The sequence below is a fragment of the Nerophis lumbriciformis genome, linkage group LG25, assembly GCF_033978685.3.
Source record: "Nerophis lumbriciformis linkage group LG25, RoL_Nlum_v2.1, whole genome shotgun sequence".
NCBI lineage: Eukaryota > Metazoa > Chordata > Actinopteri > Syngnathiformes > Syngnathidae > Nerophis > Nerophis lumbriciformis.
Genome location: NC_084572.2, coordinates 40,429,072 through 40,449,206, shown reverse-complemented (window position 1 = coordinate 40,449,206; position 20,135 = coordinate 40,429,072). Strand labels below are relative to the sequence as shown.

The 20,135-nt window shown below is 43.8% G+C and overlaps 1 protein-coding gene across 3 annotated transcripts in view; it reads right to left on the bottom strand.

Annotated features, from left to right (window-relative positions):
• The window catches only part of doc2g (double C2-like domains, gamma), a 327,390-nt gene that overhangs the window by 156,387 nt on the left and 150,868 nt on the right, over positions 1-20,135 (bottom strand). For 2 of the 3 annotated variants that reach the window (XM_061984407.2, XM_061984409.2), the window contains exon 1: positions 12,418-12,622. The exons of the other annotated variant lie outside the window; for it this stretch is intronic. The gene's annotated coding sequence lies outside the window, so the exon portion shown is untranslated. Of the gene's footprint in view, positions 1-12,417; positions 12,623-20,135 lie in introns of those variants that run through there. 3 annotated transcript variants of the gene reach the window in all.

Genomic DNA, 20,135 nt, shown 5'->3' with positions numbered 1-20,135 from the left:
TGTGAGCACCCTTGGAGCAAAAAAAGAGGACAATTGGAGAAAAAAAAGGGAACATTTCTATCCGAAAGAAAATGTAGAACATCAAGACTAGGGATGTCCCGATCCAGGTTTTTGCACTTCCGATCCGATACAGATACTGACCGATACCGATACTGACCGATACCGATACTGGCCTATCCGAGCATGTATTAAAGTTGAAAGTTATTTAGCCTACTTAGTTGTCAGAATCATGTTGAAAAGGGTTTTAGTACTCTTGATAACAACTAGCCAGCTGAATTAGGGGAGTTTGAATAATACACAATGGTTGGTAACAAGAAACTGACCTGTTTATTCAAGGATAAACACAAAATAGACAAAATTATACATGACAAACAGCAATGGCATCATTGAACTAGGGCTGGGCGATATGGCCTTTTTTTAATATTGCCATATTTTAAGGCCATATTGCGATACACGATATATATCTCGATATTTTGCCTTAGCCTTGAATGAACACTTGATGCATATAATCACAGCAGTATGATGATTCTATGTGTTTTGATTGATTGATTGAGACTTTTATTAGTAGGTTGCACAGTGAAGTACATATTCCGTACAATTGACCACTAAATGGTAACACCCCAATAAGTTTTTACACTTGTTTAAGTCGGGGTCCACTTAAATTGATTCATGATACAGATATATACTATCAGATATATACTATCATCATAATACAGTCATCACACAAGATAATCACATTGAATTATTGACATTATTTATAATCCAGGGTGTGGAGGGTAAGTGTCAAAAAGACAGCCAAAAGAGTTTGATATGAGAATAAATCTAAAGTTAAAATATAGGGTAGAAATGCACCCATTTGCAGGAAATGTAGTCTTGATTTTCAACATTTTCTTTCAAGGCTTGCATGTCTACATTAAAACATTCTTCTTCATACTGCATTAATATATGCTACTTTTAAACTTTCATGCAGAGAGAGAAATCACAACTAAAAAAAAATCACTATTTTTTTCATACGGTGTTGACGTGGAAATGTTTGCCTCAGCATTTTGATGGTGTGGACGTGTGGCACCGAATGGAGATAAGCGTCTCGACAGACATTACAATATTTGAACAATGATGACGAAAACGGTTTTCTCTGTCGTGTCCGTGTGTCGAAAATTGTTATGCGCTTATTTTTTTTATTTGATTTTGTGCGTGGCATAGATTTGCCGTGCGCAGAGGACGTTTGAGCAGGCGCGCACCTTAGCGGCTGCGCTAGCATCACAGCTAACGTTAGCCATGCCGCTACCTCGCTCTCTGCTGGGAGAGGGCGTATACGTATGTGACGTATGACGTGACAGTATGACGTGACAGTATGTGACGTGTGTAAGAAGGTGCACTTGCTGTCTGTGAGAGGGAGACACAGGGAAGAGTGAGAAGAGCCTGTCGTGTAATGCCAGCAGCTAAAAGCAACTGCGTGAGAATCCACAGACATGTGGATGTGCTGAAGGTGTGCTGGAAAATGCGGAACGGAGCTTAGGGAACAGCAAAAAAGTGGAATTTATTATTTAAATCGGTGCGTTGGAAAACACGGACCTGGATCTGGATCGGCATTTTCCCATGCCTTGCCGAAACGCATTTTTTTTGCGAATATCGGCGGCCGATCCAATCCAAATATCGGATCGGGACATCCCTAATCAAGACTACTCTTGTGGGACGGTATAGCTCGGTTGGTAGAGTGGCCGTGCCAGCAACTTGAGGGTTCCAGGTTCGATCCTCACTTCCGCCATCCTAGTCACTGCCGTTGTGTCCTTGGGCAAGACACTTTACCCACCTGCTTCCAGTGCCACCCACACTGCTTTAAATGTAACTTAGATATTGGCTTTCACTACGTAAAAAAGCGCTTTGAGTCACTAGAGAAAAGGGCTATATAAAAAAAATATGTATATGATGAAATATGTCTAAATTTCCTGCAATTGGGTGCATTTCTAATAGAGATGCGCGGTTTGCGGACACAACCGCGGAGTCCGCGGATAAACCGCGGGTCGGGCGGGTAAAAATAGATTTTAAATAGATGCGGGCGGTTGGCGGTTGAACCAATTCGGAAATATATATACATAGTTAAATGTCGTTACCCACATACGAAAAACGAGCAGCACTCTTTGAAACAGTCAATTGTTCATCAGGCACCGGGTCCCAGCAACAAGTGGCGCAAGTGAGCGCTCCTTCAGCGCAGCAGGGCGCGTTTTAGAGGCCAGGCGCTCTCGCATGAATCCTGGCACTGTAGATGCCATTTTATTCCTGCATAGTGCTAACAAAACAAAAAAAAGTAAGTAGACATACGGTTGGATATGTTAAAGGAATTAGTCTACGTTACCTATAGGCTATACCAAATAAGCCCATGTCTAACCTATATTGAGTTCGGTCAGCTAAATCATTTTGATGGTTACGTGTTGTTTGGGCGCACTACAATGCAAAGGAATTAAGGCAATTGCGTTGTTTATTGTGGGTTTTTTTCTATTGGAGATATACTACTATGTGTGAATAATTATTTGGCCTCGCTTTCAAGTGAAGCGCATCTCCGATTGGCGACAATGTAAGGATATTTAGCCTGCTTTGTTTGTCTATTTTCATTATAATTCAAGTTTGATGATAAAGTGCAGTCTGATGGGTTTGATTTCCCCCCTTCAGCTATTTGCCTTGGCCAATAAGTTGCAGGTCATTTGTTATTATTATTAATTTTATTTATTTTTGTTTAAATAGAGATGACATACATATGATTGACAGCCTAAGGCTTATGAGGCACATTTTTTATTTATTTTTTTATTTCAACTTAAAAACGTATGAGCCTATGCCTATGCCTAGAACATAGGCTATGTGTTTATCTTTATTTTCCTGCCTGTCGTTGACAATGGAGATTGTCTGATATTTTGTCATGGCTGCAGATCAATCAATAAAGGTTCATCTTTGTCGCGAAATTGTTCACTGTTTCACTGTGCACCCCGCCCTCGTCCCTATTTGAGCATTATAACGTTAACAAGTTAATATTCATTGAAATAAATTCAGAACATTTTTTTTACCTAACGAAAATATAGGCCGAGTCTTTCTAAAACATTTTTTTTAACTTCTTAAAAGCCTCGTTCTGCTTGCTGCAACTGCGCACACAAAGTGTGAGGAACGCACTCGTGATCTGAGGGCATTGGCAACAATAGTCAACACTTTCTTAATGGAAATGACAATAATATTATAATAATGATACATAATATTATCACGCATTAATATCTCTTAGCCACGAATGCGTGGCACGCATTGAATGTCTCTGCTGCATTGGATCAGTCTCCTTTCTTTAACAGGCAAAAGCTCATTAATGCCTTGCATCGTCTATATTAGATATATAACAACGGGCGGGTGCGGGCGGGTGTGGTTTTGATAAAATGTTGGTTCGGGTGGATGGCGGATGGTTGACGACTTTTGTGATGCGGTTGCGGATGAAATAATTGTCTATCCGCGCATCTCTAATTTCTACACAATATTTTACCTTTAGATTTAATCTCAACTACCGAGTCTCTTAGACACTTCCATGTCACATGTGCTGTACCACACTATTTTATTATCCACTAACATTATCATCATTGTGTCACGGCAAGGTTTTGGCAGCTTACTGCGAGGTTTGTTCCCCCGGGGTGCAAACGCAGGTAGGAACATATTTATTAATCTTCTCAAAACTCAAAGTACTACAAAAAAACGGAAAACAAGGCGAAGACACAACACTTGGAGCTAAACTAACTGTTGGAATAATTGTTTGTAAGTTATCACAAAAGAAACGTTGTATTATGAATGCTGTCTTTCGAGGCCTAACAAGAGGAAGAAGGCTCGTGAAACGCCACTGTGATTGCAACACGGACAGATGGCAGGATCTGCTCAACTTCCAGAGGAACTCTCTTTGAAGTGTTAAACGAACTCTCTTTGAAGTAATTCACAAACTCTCTTCCAACTATTTGGTAACCGAGGTCAACGCTATTTACGACCCGCTGCCCTCTTGAAGTCACTGTGGTCAGGAGACGGGAGGGGTTATCCATTGTCCTCCAACACCTGCCCCAGCTGGATCCAGGAAGAGCCCAAGCCCGAGAAATCCCACTTCTTGGACTTCAAAGCGACCGAAAATAATGACTGTTTTACATACTCCCCATTCCTGCTGTGACATGTGTTGGTGCGTGAACATTGAACATCTAAATAAAGGAGGTGACGAAAACCTTCTTGGTCAGAGCGTGGTGCAGGACTGTACAGAGAGTGCAGTGGCCATGTCTCTCCTCAATATTGAGTCCAAATTGAATTCTGTCTCTGTTTGATTCCTTGCCTTTTGTCTTGTTTAATAGATGTCCTCAGTGTTTGAACGTGACACTAACACTTAGCATAAACAATGAGAATGAAAACTTACTAGCTGTGCATGAACAAACAAAAACTTCCGTATACAAGGCATGAAGCCATAAACATGGAATCAGACACGGACCGAACAATGACACCAGGCCGACTGACTGGCAAAAGCAGGCTTAAATAGTATCTCTTGATTAGAGCCAGGTGAGGGTCCCGAACACCAGCGGCAGGTGAAAATCATACGCAACCATGGCAACCAAAACAAACAAGAGTTCACAAAAAACAGGAACTATGGAGTTAAACTAACAAAACATAACGAAAACATGATCCGGACCACGGATCATGACACATTGAACATGTCACATTCTACAAACCCCATTTCCATATGAGTTGGGAAATTGTGTTAGATGTAAATATAAACGGAATACAATGATTTGCAAATCCTTTTCAAGCCATATTCAGTTGAATATGCTACAAAGACAACACATTTGATGTTCAAACTCATAAACTTGATTTTTTTTTTGCAAATAATAATTAACTTAGAATTTCATGGCTGCAACACGTGCCAAAGTAGTTGGGAAAGGGCATGTTCACCACTGTGTTACATCACCTTTTCTTTTAACAACACTCAATAAACGATTGGGAACTGAGGAAACTAATTGTTGAAGCTTTGAAAGTGGAATTCTTTCCCATTTTTTTATGTAGAGCTTCAGTCGTTCAACAGTCCGGGGTCTCCGCTGTCGTATTTTACGCTTCATAATGCGCCACACATTTTCAATGGGAGACAGGTCTGGACTGCAGACGGGCCAGGAAAGTACCCGCACTCTTTTTTTACGAAGCCACGCTGTTGTAACACGTGCTGAATGTGGCTTGGCATTGTCTTGCTGAAATAAGCAGGGGCGTCCATGAAAAAGACGGTGCTTAGATGGCAGCATATGTTGTTCCAAAAGCTGTATGTACCTTTCAGCATTAATGGTGCCTTCACAGATGTGTAAGTTACCCATGCCTTGGGCAATAATGCACCCCCATACCATCACAGATGCTGGCTTTTGAACTTTGCGTCGATAACAGTCTGGATGGTTCGCTTCCCCTTTGGTCCGGATGACACGATGTCGAATATTTCCAAAAACAATTTGAAATGTGGACTCGTCAGACCACAGAACACTTTTCCACTTTGCATGAGTCCATCTTAGATGATCTCGGGCCCAGAGAAGCCGGCGGCGTTTCTGGGTGTTGTTGATAAATGGCTTTCGCTTTGCATAGTAGAGCTTTAACTTGCACTTACAGATGTAGCGACCAACTGTATTTAGTGACAGTGGTTTCTGAAGTGCTCCTGAGCCCATGTGGTGATATCCTTTAGAGATTGATGTCGGTTTTTGATACAGTGCCGTCTGAGGGATGGAAGGTCACGGTCATTCAATGTTGGTTTCCGGCCATGCCGCTTACGTGGAGTGATTTCTCCACATTCTCTGAACCTTTTGATGATATTACGGAGCGTAGATGGTGAAATCCCTAAATTCCTTGCAATAGCTGGTTGAGAAAGGTTTTTCTTAAACTGTTCAACAATTTGCTCACGCATTTGTTGACAAAGTGGTGACCCTCGCCCCATCCTTGTTTGTGAATGACTGAGCATTTCATGGAATCTACTTTTATACCCAATCATGGCACCCACCTGTTCCCAATTAGCCTGCACACCTGTGGGATGTTCCAAATAAGTGTTTGATGAGCATTCCTCAACTTTATCAGTATTTATTGCCACCTTTCCCAACTTCTTTGTCACGTGTTGCTGCCATCAAATTCTAAAGTTAATGATTATTTGCAACAACAAAAAAAATGTTTATCAGTTTGAACATCAAATATTTTGTCTTTGTAGCATATTCAACTGAATATGGCTTGAAAAGGATTTGCAAATCATTGTATTCCGTTTATATTTACATCTAACACAATTTCCCAACTCATATGGAAACAGGGTTTGTATAACATGCATGCAAATAACTTGTTTCCTATTGGGCAACTCTATCCTGTAGCCTTGCCCTATATGGTGTGTAAAGTACATGTACAGCAGATATAGATCATCTACATCTACTTTTAGGTGTGTAAAGTACATGTAGAGCAGATATAGATCATGTACATCTACTATATGGTGTGTAAAGTACATGTACAGCAGATATAGATCATGTACATCTACTATATGGTGTGTAAAGTACATGTAGAGCAGATATAGATCATCTACATCTACTATATGGTGTGTAAAGTACATGTAGAGCAGATATAGATCATCTACATCTACTATATGGTGTGTAAAGTACATGTACAGCAGATATAGATCATCTACATCTACTATATGGTGTGTAAAGTACATGTACAGCAGATATAGATCATCTACATCTACTATATGGTGTGTAAAGTACATGTAGAGCAGATATAGATCATCTACATCTACTATATGGTGTGTAAAGTACATGTAGAGCAGATATAGATCATCTACATCTACTATATGGTGTGTAAAGTACATGTACAGCAGATATAGATCATCTACATCTACTATATGGTGTGTAAAGTACATGTACAGCAGATATAGATCATCTACATCTACTATATGGTGTGTAAAGTACATGTACAGCAGATATAGATCATCTACATCTACTATATGGTGTGTAAAGTACATGTACAGCAAATATAGATCATCTAGATCTACTATATGGTGTGTAAAGTACATGTAGAGCAGATATAGATCATCTACATCTACTATATGGTGTGTAAAGTACATGTAGAGCAGATATAGATCATCTACATCTACTATATGGTGTGTAAAGTACATGTAGAGCAGATATAGATCATCTACATCTACTATATGGTGTGTAAAGTACATGTAGAGCAGATATAGATCATCTACATCTACTATATGGTGTGTAAAGTACATGTAGAGCAGATATAGATCATCTACATCTACTATATGGTGTGTAAAGTTCATGTAGAGCAGATATAGATCATCTACATCTACTATATGGTGTGTAAAGTACATGTAGAGCAGATATAGATCATCTACATCTACTATATGGTGTGTAAAGTACATGTAGAGCAGATATAGATCATCTACATCTACTATATGGTGTGTAAAGTACATGTAGAGCAGATATAGATCATCTACATCAACAACTGTTTGGCTGGACAGGACAGATTGAAAAAAGTATATTTCTGATTTTTTTTCAATCAATTAGCAACCGTTACAAATAAGAATCGCGATTAATTAAAAATTAAACCCCTATTACTCAAAAACACAATTTAACAAAGACAATGTTTGGTCCATGTAATGATCGTTCAGTCAAAAGTGGTTCTAAACAAACATGTCCCCAATAAAAGGTTCTGTTATGTTTAGAGCTTTGAACCGTAAGGACAAATGCCATTCCCTCGTCTAGCCGTCCACAGCGTTTCTATACTCGCATGGATTCTTCGTTCATCACTCCAAGCAAAGGCTTGTAAGTTTACAATATAACTAAAACAATTCTTATCTACCAAACCGTCCCATGTGTGATGTCTGTAGGAGTGTTTCCACGCATATTTGAACGTGCTTTCGTAATGTAATTAAGACAGTGTCGTCAGCATGAGCTAATATGCTAACACGTTTACAAGTGTCTGTGTTAGTATTATTAACTTACGCTGGCATTCTTCTTGTATTGTTTCAGTTTGGTAAATTCACCAAAACATCATGGTGGAGTTATTGAGTCTGTTTAGCTGATTGGAGAGCTAGTGGCTCCATGACCACGACTTCTGTTTTGTTTGATCAGCCGTTTTACTGCCGTGTTACACACAACTATTAAAAGGTATGGCAATAAATATTTCTGTGTGTATTACTTCTTTCACAACGTATATATCTGCGGCTTAAAGTCCGGTGCGTCTAATAATACAGTCTAGCTTAGGGATGTCCCGATCCGATATTTGGATCGGATCGGCTGCCGATATTTGCCAAAAATTGCGTATCGGCAAGGCATGGGAAAATGCCGATCCAGATCCAGTTTCAAAAAAACCTCCGGTCCATGTTTTCCAATGCACCGATTTAAATAATACATTCCACTTTTCTGCTGCTCCGTAATTTCCGTTCCGCATTTTCCAGCACACCTTCAACACATCCACAGGTCTGTGGATTCTAACACAGTTGCTTTTAGCTGCTGGCATTACACGACAGGCTCTTCTCACTCTTTCCTGTGTCTCCCTCTCACAGACAGCAAGTGCACCTTCTTACACACGTCACATACTGTCACGTCATACGTCACATACGTATACGTCCTCCCCGAGCAGAGAGGTAGCAGCATGCGCAGCCGTGCGAGCAACGCTCCCTCTAAGGTGCTCGCCTGTGCAATTGCGCACTGTTTAAGCGTCCTCTGCGCATAGCAAATCTATGCCACGCACAAAATCAAATAAAAAAATAAGCGCATAACAATTTTCGACACACGGACACGACAGAGAAAACAGTTTTCGTCATCATTGTTCAAATATTGTGACGTCTGTCGAGACGCTTATCTCCGTTCGGTGTCACACGTCCACACCATCAAAATGCAGAGGCAAACATTTCCACATCAACACCGTATGAAAAAATTAGTGATTTTTTTAGTTGTGATTTCCTTCTCTGCATGAAAGTTTAAAAGTAGCATATATTAATGCAGTATGAAGAAGAATGTTTTAATGTAGACATGCAAGCCTTGAAAGAAAATGTTGAAAATCAAGACTACATTTCCTGCAAATGGGTGCATTTCTACCCTATATTTTAACTTTAGATTTATTCTCATATCAAACTCTTTTGGCTGTCTTTTTGACACTTACCCCCCACACCCTGGATTATAAATAATGTAAATAATTCAATGTGATTATCTTGTGTGATGACTGTATTATGATGATAGTATATATCTGATAGTATATATCTGTATCATGAATCAATTTAAGTGGACCCCGACTTAAACAAGTGTAAAAACTTATTGGGGTGTTACTATTTAGTGGTCAATTGTACGGAATATGTACTTCACTGTGCAACCTACTAATAAAAGTCTCAATCAATCAATCAAAACACATAGAATCATCATACTGCTGTGATTATATGCATCAGGTGTTCATTCAAGGCTGAGGCAAAATATCGAGATAAATATCGTGTATCGCAATATGGCCTTAAAATATCGCAATATTAAAAAAAGGCCATATCGCCCAGCCCTAGTTCAATGATGCCATTTCTGTTTGTCATGTATAATTTTGTCTATTTTGTGTTTATCCTTGAATAAACAGGTCAGTTTCTTGTTACCAACCATTGTGTATTATTCAAACTCCCCTAATTCAGCTGGCTAGTTGTTATCAAGAGTACTAAAACCCTTTTCAACATGATTCTGACAACTAAGTAGGCTAAATTACTTTAAACTTTAATACATGCTCGGATAGGCCAGTATCGGTATCGGATCGGAAATGCAAAAACAATATCGGTATCGGATCGGAAGTGCAAAAACCTGGATCGGGACATCCCTAGTCTAGCTCCATCCTATCTTGCTGATTGTATTGTACCATATGTCCCGGCAAGAAATCTGTGTTCAAATTAGTGATTCCCAGAGCCCAAAAAAAGTCTGCGGGCTATAGAGTGTGTTCTATTGGGGCTCCAGTACTATGGAATGCCCTCCCGGTAACAATTAGAGATGCTACCTCAGTAGAAGCATTTAAGTCCCATCTTAAAACTCATTTGTATACTCTAGCCTTTAAATAGACCCCACATATGCGGTCTCTAGGTTTCTCATTGTCCCATTGGGTTGAGTTTTTCCTTGCCCTGATGTGGGATCTGAGCCGAGGATGTCGTTGTGGCTTGTGCAGCCCTTTGAGACACTCGTGATTTAGGGCTATATAAGTAAACATTGATTGATTGATTGATAATATATGGAAAAATATTTTTTTCTTCTAAAATTCAGTGGGTGCGGTTAGTATACCGGTGCACCCTATAGTCCGGAAAATATGATATGTATAAATATATATATACAGTGGGGCAAAAAAGTATTTAGTCAGCCACCGATTGTGCAAGTTCTCCCACTTAAAATGATGACAGAGGTCTGTAATTTTCATCATAGGTACACTTCAACTGTGAGAGACAGAATGTGGAAAAAAAATCCAGGAATTCACATTGTAGGAATTTTAAAGAATTTATTTGTAAATTATGGTGGAAAATAAGTATTTGGTCACTTCAAACAAGGAAGATCTCTGGCTCTCACAGACCTGTAACTTCTTCTTTAAGAAGCTCTTCTGTCCTCCACTTGTTACCTGTATTAATGGCACCTGTTTGAACTGGTTATCTGTATAAAAGACACCTGTCCACAGCCTCAAACAGTCAGACTCCAAACTCCACTATGGCCAAGACCAAAGAGCTGTCGAAGGACACCAGGAAAAGAATTGTAGACCTGCACCAGACTGTTAAGAGTGAATCTACAATAGGCAAGCAGCTTGGTGTGAAAAAATCAACTGTGGGAGCAATTATCAGAAAATGGAAGACATACAAGACCACTGATAATCTCCCTCGATCTGGGGCTCCACGCAAGATCTCATCCCGTGGGGTAAAAATGATCATGAGAACGGTGAGTAAAAATCCCAGAACCACACGGGGGGACCTGGTGAATGACCTGCAGAGAGCTGGGACCAAAGTAACAAAGGTTACCATCAGTAACACACTACGCCGACAGGGAATCAAATCCTGCAGTGCCAGACGTGTCCCCCTGCTTAAGCCAGTGCATGTCCAGGCCCGTCTAAAGTTTGCCAGAGAGCACATGGATGATACAGCAGAGGATTGGGAGAATGGCATGTGGTCAGATGAAACCAAAATAGAACTTTTTGGTATAAACTCAATCCGTCGTGTTTGGAGGAAGAAGAATACTGAGTTGCATCCCAAGAACACCATACCTACTGTGAAGCATGGGGGTGGAAACATCATGCTTTGCGGCTGTTTTTCTGCTAAGGGGACAGGCCGACTGATCCGTGTTAAGGAAAGAATGAATGGGGCCATGTATCGTGAGATTTTGAGCCAAAACCTCCTTCCATCAGTGAGCGCTTTGAAGATGAAAGCTTCCAGCATGACAATGATCCCAAACACATCGCCCGGGCAACGAAGGAGTGGCTCCGTAAGAAGCATTTGAAAGTCCTGGAATGGCCTAGCCAGTCTCCAGACCTCAATCCCATAGAAAATCTGTGGAGGGAGTTGAAAGTCCGTGTTGCTCGGCGACAGCCCCAAAACATCACTGCTCTCGAGAAGATCTGCATGGAGGAATGGGCCAAAATACCAGCTACTGTGTGTGCAAACCTGGTAAAGACCTCTAGTAATCGTTTGACCTCTGTTATTACCAACAAAGGTTATATTACAAAGTATTGAGTTGAATTTTTGTTATTGACCAAATACTTATTTTCCACCATAATTTACAAATAAATTATTAAAAAATCCTACAATGTGAATTCCTGGATTTTTTTTCACATTCTGTCTCTCACAGTTGAAGTGTACCTATGATGAAAATTACAGACCTCTGTCATCATTTTAAGTGGGAGAACTTGCACAATTGGTGGCTGACTAAATACTTTTTTGCCCCACTGTATATATATATCTACTGTATCCATGTGAGGACAATTCTTTCTGTCATTTATCCCTTCGGGAGGGAAGAAAAAAATGACTTGAAAAATCAATCATTTCAGTCAAGCAACTTATTGAAGCGCTGGTGTGTTTGAGCCGTTCCATTACCCCCGCGTAGCCACATCCGGACGACAACATCTGGACTGGCAGACTGTGACACGTTCATGACCGATGGATGAGTGACATACTTTGTGTCGCGTCACACGGCGCGTGAAGATGGCAACAGAGACACAACTTGGTAGCGAAGGCAAACGTCTGCCCTCTCTTCAACTTACTTGGAAGGCAACATGCGGTGTAAAAAAAAAAAAAACACGCCAGCGACATGCTCCGGTTTCCCCGTACCCTCCACTCAGTCATGGAACACTGCGCTTATGTAAGGAATCCCAGTCGGACTACCACAATGACACCACTCACGCAGAAATACGTACCCAGCGGCAGTCTTCATCTGTGCCAGTACTCCATCTTCACACATGCACCGAGCACCATGACCACCAGCTTCATTCCCGTCTCACCCCCTCTCCTCTTTTTCTCTCTTCATGCCTTGCTCTCCTCGTCTCCGTCCCTCCCTTATTTGTGACGTACCCACTTAAAATCCTCATCAGTCCAGTGTGGACCGTGCGTGTCACACACCCACTTTCTCAGTGCCGAGCAGGTTTAGGGGAACCTGGGAAAATAGCTGCTGTGTGTGTGTGTGTGTGTGTGTGTGTGCAAGCGTGAAATGAGAGAGAGAGTGTGTGTAAGGGATGGACCACCACAAGGTAGACACCCAGAGATGCACGGCAAGGGGTATACGCCCACAGAGCACACCAGAGACGATATTTCTGCAGGAGAATATAAGAAGTTACCGTATTTTCCGCACTATAAGGCGCACCTAAAAACCACAAATTTTCTCAAAAGCTGACAGTGCGCCTTATAACCCGGTGCGCTTTATTACGATTCATTTTCATAAAGTTTCGATCTCGCAACTTCGGTAAACAGCCGCCATCTTTTTTCCCGGTAGAACAGGAAGCGCTTCTTCTTCTACGCAAGCAACCGCCAAGGAAAGCACCCGCCCCCATAGAACAGGAAGCGCTTCTTCTTCTACGCAAGCAACCGCCAAGGTAAGCACCCGCCCCCATAGAACAGGAAGCGCTTCTTCTTCTACTGTAAGCAACCACCCGCCCCCGGAAGAAGAAGAAAAAACGCGCGGATATCACCGTACGTTTCATTTCCTGTTTACATCTGTAAAGACCACAAAATGGCTCCTACTAAGCGATCCGGTTCATAAAAAGACGCAATCTCTCCATCCGCACACGGATTACTACCGTATTTCACAGCAACTGATATTCCTGTGAACTGCACTGTGGAACGGGAGCACGTACGGTGAATATTCGCACCACAGGGAATGAGAAGTCATCCTTCACTGTGGTTCTAGCTTGCCATGCTAATGGCCAGAAACTTCCACCCATGGTGATATTCAAAAGGAAGACCTTGCCAAAAGAGACCTTTCCAGCCGGCGTCATCATAAAAGCTAACTCGAAGGGATGGATGGATGAAGAAAAGATGAGCGAGTGGTTAAGGGAAGTTTACGCGAAGAGGCCGGGTGGCTTTTTTCACACAGCTCCGTCCATGTTGATATACGACTCTATGCGCGCCCACATCACAGATGGTGTCAAAAAACAAGTGAAGCACACAAATACAACACTCGCCGTAATTCCGGGTGGATTAACCAAAGAACTCCAACCGCTGGATATTGGTGTCAACAGGGCATTCAAATCACGACTGCGAACGGCGTGGGAACAATGGATGACCGAAGGCGAACACACCTTCACTAAGACAGGCAGACAGCGCCGGACGACATACGCCAACATTTGCCAGTGGATCGTAAATGCCTGGGCAGATATTTCGGTCACAACTGTGGTCCGAGCTTTCCGGAAGGCAGGATTCACAGAACTACTGGACCACAACAGCGACACTGACTCCGATGACTTCGACGAGACGGAACCGGCCATTTTGGATCCCACGCTTGCGCAACTTTTCAATTCGGACACCGAAGACGAAGAATTCGAAGGATTTACGAATGAAGAATAACTTCAAAAAGTGAGCGCTATGTTTATTTTGTGTGTTGTGACATTAACGTTCGAGCAACATTATGTTGCTATTGCTCTACACCATTTTGAATTTTACTATGTTTGTGATTGCACATTTGCGTACATTTTGGGACAGAGTTGTTAGAACGCTGGTTTTCAATATATTATTAAAGTTTGACTGAACTATCTGACTGTTTTTTTGACATTCCCTGTAGCGCAGCGTAGGCGCGGCTTATAGTCCGGGGCGGCTTATTGGTGGACAAAGTTATGAAATATGTAATTCATTGAAGGTGCGGCTAATAATCCGGTGCGCCTTATAGTGCGGAAAATACGGTACCCAGGAAGGGGAAATTAAAATCCGCATGTTGACTGACTATAACAGCCTTCGTAATAAAGTCAAACCTTTCCATCAGCAACCACGCAGCGGAAGACAAAAGGAAGCTCGAAGTGCGATGAAATGTTGTCAGACATATGTCAAGACTTTGGAAACTAGTCCAAAAATATGGAAAGTTACCTTATCACAGCTTGTAGACCAGCAGTCCTGCTCACATGAACAGTACTAGTTAACCATCACATGATACCCTAGGGCAGGTGGCCACACTTTGTCTGCAGGTGAGCTACTTTTCAATGTACCAAGTGGAAGGGATCATTCATATACAGGTAAAAGCCAGTAAATTAGAATATTTTGAAAAACTTGATTTATTTCAGTAATTGCATTCAAAAGGTGTAACTTGTACATTATATTTATTCATTGCACACAGACTGATGCATTCAAATGTTTATTTCATTTAATTTTGATGATTTGAAGTGGCAACAAATGAAAATCCAAAATTCCGTGTGTCACAAAATTAGAATATTGTGTAAGGGTTAAATTTTGAAGACACCTGGTGCCACAAACTAATCAGCTGATTAACTCAAAACACCTGCAAAGGGCTTTAAATGGTCTCTCAGTCCAGTTCTGAAGCCTACACAAACATGGGGAAGACTTCAGATTTGACAGCTGTCCAAAAGGCAACCATCGACACATTGCACAAGGAGGGAAAGACACAAAAGGTTATTGCTGAAGAGGCTGGCTGTTCTAAGAGCTCTGTGTCCAAACACATTAATGGAGAGGCAAAGGGAAGGAAAAACTGTGGTCAGAAAAAGTGTACAAGCGATAGGGATCACCGCGCCCTGGTCAAGATTGTGAAAAAAAACCCATTCAAAAATGTGGGGGAGATTCAGAAGGAGTGGACAGCTGCTGGAGTCAGTGCTTCAAGATCCACCACCAAGAGACGCTTGAAAGACATGGGTTTCAACCGCCGCATACCTCGTGTCAAGCCACTGTTGACCAAGAAACAGCGCGCAAAGCGTCTCACCTGGGCTAAGGAAAAAAAGAGCTGGACTGCTGCTGAGTGGTCCAAAGTCATGTTTTCTGACGAAAGCAAATTTTGCATTTCCTTTGGAAATCGAGGTCCCAGAGTCTGGAGGAAGACAGGAGAGGCACAGGATCCACGTTGCCTGAAGTCTAGTGTAAAGTTTCCACCATCAGTGATGGTTTGGGGTGCCATGTCATCTGCTGGTGTCGGTCCACTCTGTTTCCTGAGATCCAGGGTCAACGCAGCCGTCTACCAGCAAGTTTTAGAGCACTTCATGCTTCCTGCTGCTGACCTGCTCTATGGAGATGGAGATTTCAAGTTCCAACAGGACTTGGCGCCTGCACACAGCGCAAAATCTACCCGTGCCTGGTTTACAGGACCATGGTATTTCTGTTCTAAATTGGCCCGCCAACTCCCCTGACCTTAGCCCCATAGAAAATCTGTGGGGTATTGTGAAAAGGAAGATGCAGAATGCCAGACCCAAAAACGCAGAAGAGTCGAAGGCCACTATCAGAGCAACCTGGGCTCTCATAACACCTGAGCAGTGCCAGAAACTCATGGACTCCATGCCACGCCGCATTAACGCAGTAATTGAGGCAAAAGGAGCTCCAACCAAGTATTGAGTATTGTACATGCTCATATTTTTCATTTTCATACTTTTCAGTTGGCCAACATTTCTAAAAATCCCTTTTTTGTATTAGCCTTAAGTAATATTCTAATTTTGTGACCACAGTTTTTCCTTCCCTTTGCCTCTCCATTAATGTGTTTGGACACAGAGCTCTGAGAACAGCCAGCCTCTTCAGCAATAACCTTTTGTGTCTTTCCCTCCTTGTGCAATGTGTCGATGGTTGCCTTTTGGACAGCTGTCAAATCTGAAGTCTTCCCCATGTTTGTGTAGGCTTCAGAACTGGACTGAGAGACCATTTAAAGCCCTTTGCAGGTGTTTTGAGTTAATCAGCTGATTAGTTTGTAGCACCAGGTGTCTTCAAAATTTAACCCTTACACAATATTCTAATTTTGGGACACACGGAATTTTGGATTTTCATTTGTTGCCACTTCAAATCATCAAAATTAAATGAAATAAACATTTGAATGCATCAGTCTGTGTGCAATGAATAAATATAATGTACAAGTTACACCTTTTGAATGCAATTACTGAAATAAATCAAGTTTTTCAAAATATTCTAATTTACTGGCTTTTACCTGTATATATATATATATTCATTTATTGATGAAAGAGACAAGTTAATGATAATACAAGCATGTTTCTTTATAAGTTGATGACTTGCATTGATTGGAATCAGACAGTAGTGATGATAACCTCCACATTTGACAAGAAAAGTCCTCCTTTCTGTCTAATAAATACCACATGAAAGTTTGTCCAGCTTCCATACTCCTTTTTATGCACTTTACAAGAAATACTAACTCCCTAGCTTGCTAGCTTTCTGAGACTCTTATTTTGTTAGCGCAGGCAGGATGAAGCAGCGCTTTTATTGTGAAAACAGGAACTGTCTTTAGAGTTTTGACGGCAGGTACGTCGCGAGAGTCTGTTGAAATAAAAAAGTGTTTCTCGCCTTCCTGTCGGTCGTTTTTTCTTAATAATGTATCTGGCAGCAGCCAGCGTCATCTCACAAGACCCTCGGGTGTTGTTGATGCCAATCAAGTGACCAAAGTCACGTCTTTATGATCACTAATTTTTAGGTCTATTTTTGTGTGTGGGATCTGAGCCCAAGATGTCGTTGTGGCTTGTGCAGCCCTTTGAGACACTTGTGATTTAGGGCTATATAAGTAAACATTGATTGATTGATGATTTTAATGCCTGGCTGACAATGGACTGACACACCCTCCGCCGTGGACTGACACGCCCTCCACCGTGGACTGACACGCCCTCCGCCATGGACTGACACACCCTCCGCCGTGGACTGACACACCCTACGCCATTGACTGACACACCCTCCGCAATGGACTGACTCACCCTCAGCCATGGACTGACTCACCCTCCGCCATGGACTGACACACTCTCCGCCATGGACTGACACACCCTCCGCCATGGACTGACACACCCTCCACCATCGACCGACTCACCCTCCGTCATGGACTGACTCACCCTCCGCCATGGACTGACTCACCCTCCGCCATGGACTGACACACCCTCCACCATCGACCGACTCACCCTCCGTCATGGACTGACTCACCCTCCGCCATGGACTGACTCACCCTCCGCCATGGACTGACACACCCTCCCCAATCGACTGACTCACCTTCCGCCATGGACTGACACACCCTCTATCATCGACTGACACACCCTCTACCATCGACTGACTCACCTTCCGCCATGGACTGACACACCCTCTATCATCGACTGACACACCCTCTACCATCGACTGACTCACCCTCCGCCGTGGACTGACACACCCTCCGCCGTGGACTGACACACCCTCCACCATGGACTGACACACCCTCCGCCATTGACTGACACACCCTCCACCATCGACCGACTCACCCTCCGCTATGGACTGACACACCCTCCGCCGTGGGCTGACACACCCTCCACCATGAACTGACACACCCTCCACCATGAACTGACACACCCTCCACCATCGACTGACAGACCCTCCACCATGAACTGACACACCCTCCACCATGGACTGACACACCCTCCGCCATGGACTGACACACCCTCTACCATCGACTGACACACCCTCTACCATTGACTGACTCACCCTCCGCTATGGACTGACACACCCTCCGCCGTGGACTGACACACCCTCCGCCATGGACTGACACACCCTCCGCCATTGACTGACACACCCTCCACCATCGACCGACTCACCCTCCGCTATGGACCGACACACCCTCCGCCATGGACTGACACACCCTCCGCCATGGACTGACAGCCTCCGCCATGGACTGACACACCCTCCACCATGGACTGACACACCCTCCGCCATCGACTGACTCACCCTCGGCCATGGACTGACACACCCTCCGCCATGGACTGACTCACCCTCCACCATGGACTGACACACCCTCCGCCATCGACTGACTCACCCTCCGCCATGGACTGACACACCCTCCGCCATGGACTGACACACCCTCCGCCATGGACTGACACACCCTCCGCCATGGACTGACTCACCCTCCGTCATGGACTGACTCACCCACCCTCCGCCATGGACTGACACACCCTCCGCCATGGACTGACACACCCTCCGCAATCGACTGACACACCCTCCGCCATGGACTGACTCACCCTCCGCCATGGACTGACACACCCTCCGCCATGGACTGACACACCCTCCGCCATGGACTGACACACCCTCTACCATCGACTGACACACCCTCTACCATCGACTGACTCACCCTCCGCTATGGACTGACACACCCTCCGCCGTGGACTGACACACCCTCCGCCATGGACTGACACACCCTCCGCCATTGACTGACACACCCTCCACCATCGACCGACTCACCCTCCGCTATGGACTGACACACCCTCCGCCATGGACTGACACACCCTTCGCCATGGACTGACACACCCTCCGCCATGGACTGACACACCCTCCGCCATGGACTGACACACCCTCCGCCAGCGACTGACACACCCTCCGCAATAGACTGACACACCCTCCGCCATGGACTGACTCACCCTCCGCCATCGACAGACACACCCTCCACCATCGACTGACACACACTCCACCATCGACTGACTCACCCACCGCCATGGACTGACACACCCTCCGCCATGGACTGACACACCCTCCGCCATGGACTGACACACCCTCCGCCATTGACTGACTCACCCTCCGCCATGGACTGACACACCCTCCGCCATGGACTGACACACCCTCCACCATGGACTGACACACCCTCCACCATGGACTGACACACCCTCCGCTATGGACTGACTCACCCTCCGCCATGGACTGACACACCCTCCGCCATGGACTGACACACCCTCCGCCATGGACTGACTCACCCTCCGCCATGGACTGACACACCCTCCGCCATCAACTGACACACCCTCCGCCGTCGACTGACTCACCCTCCGCCATGGACTGACACACCCTCCGCCATCGACTGACTCACCCTCCGCCATGGACTGACACACCCTCCGCCATGGACTGACACACCCTCCGCCATGGACTGACACACCCTCCGCCATGGACTGACACACCCTCCGCCATGGACTGACACACCCTCCGCCATGGACTGACACACCCTCCACCATCGACTGACACACCCTCCACCATAGACTGACACACCCTCCACCATCGACAGCTAGCTCGCCATGGACGTAATGGGCATCCCTGCCCTAGAGGGAGCAGTCTGAAGGCCACCAGAGCACCAGTCTAAGCTTGGAACATCACCATCTTGTTAGGTATGCAGTACCAAATGTGGTATATGACTATTTGATGGTACCCTTGTGGCTACCATCTGATGGCTGTATGCTTTAAATGCTTTAAATGAAGCTGCTAAAATAATGTATATTATGTCATTCACATACCCTCTATGTACTGTGTTGTGTTTTAAATTGTTTATCATTATGTAATTGTTAATGTTGTGTATTTTTAATCCTGTGTCATTTTAATTGTGGATGTTAAATGCGCCATAAAAGCACTACAGATTGGAAATGAGCATGTTGCTAAATCTTGATGTAACTGCACATTGTCCTTCGAATAAACAAAAACAAACCAACTGTTTCTTATGTTCCAGGTG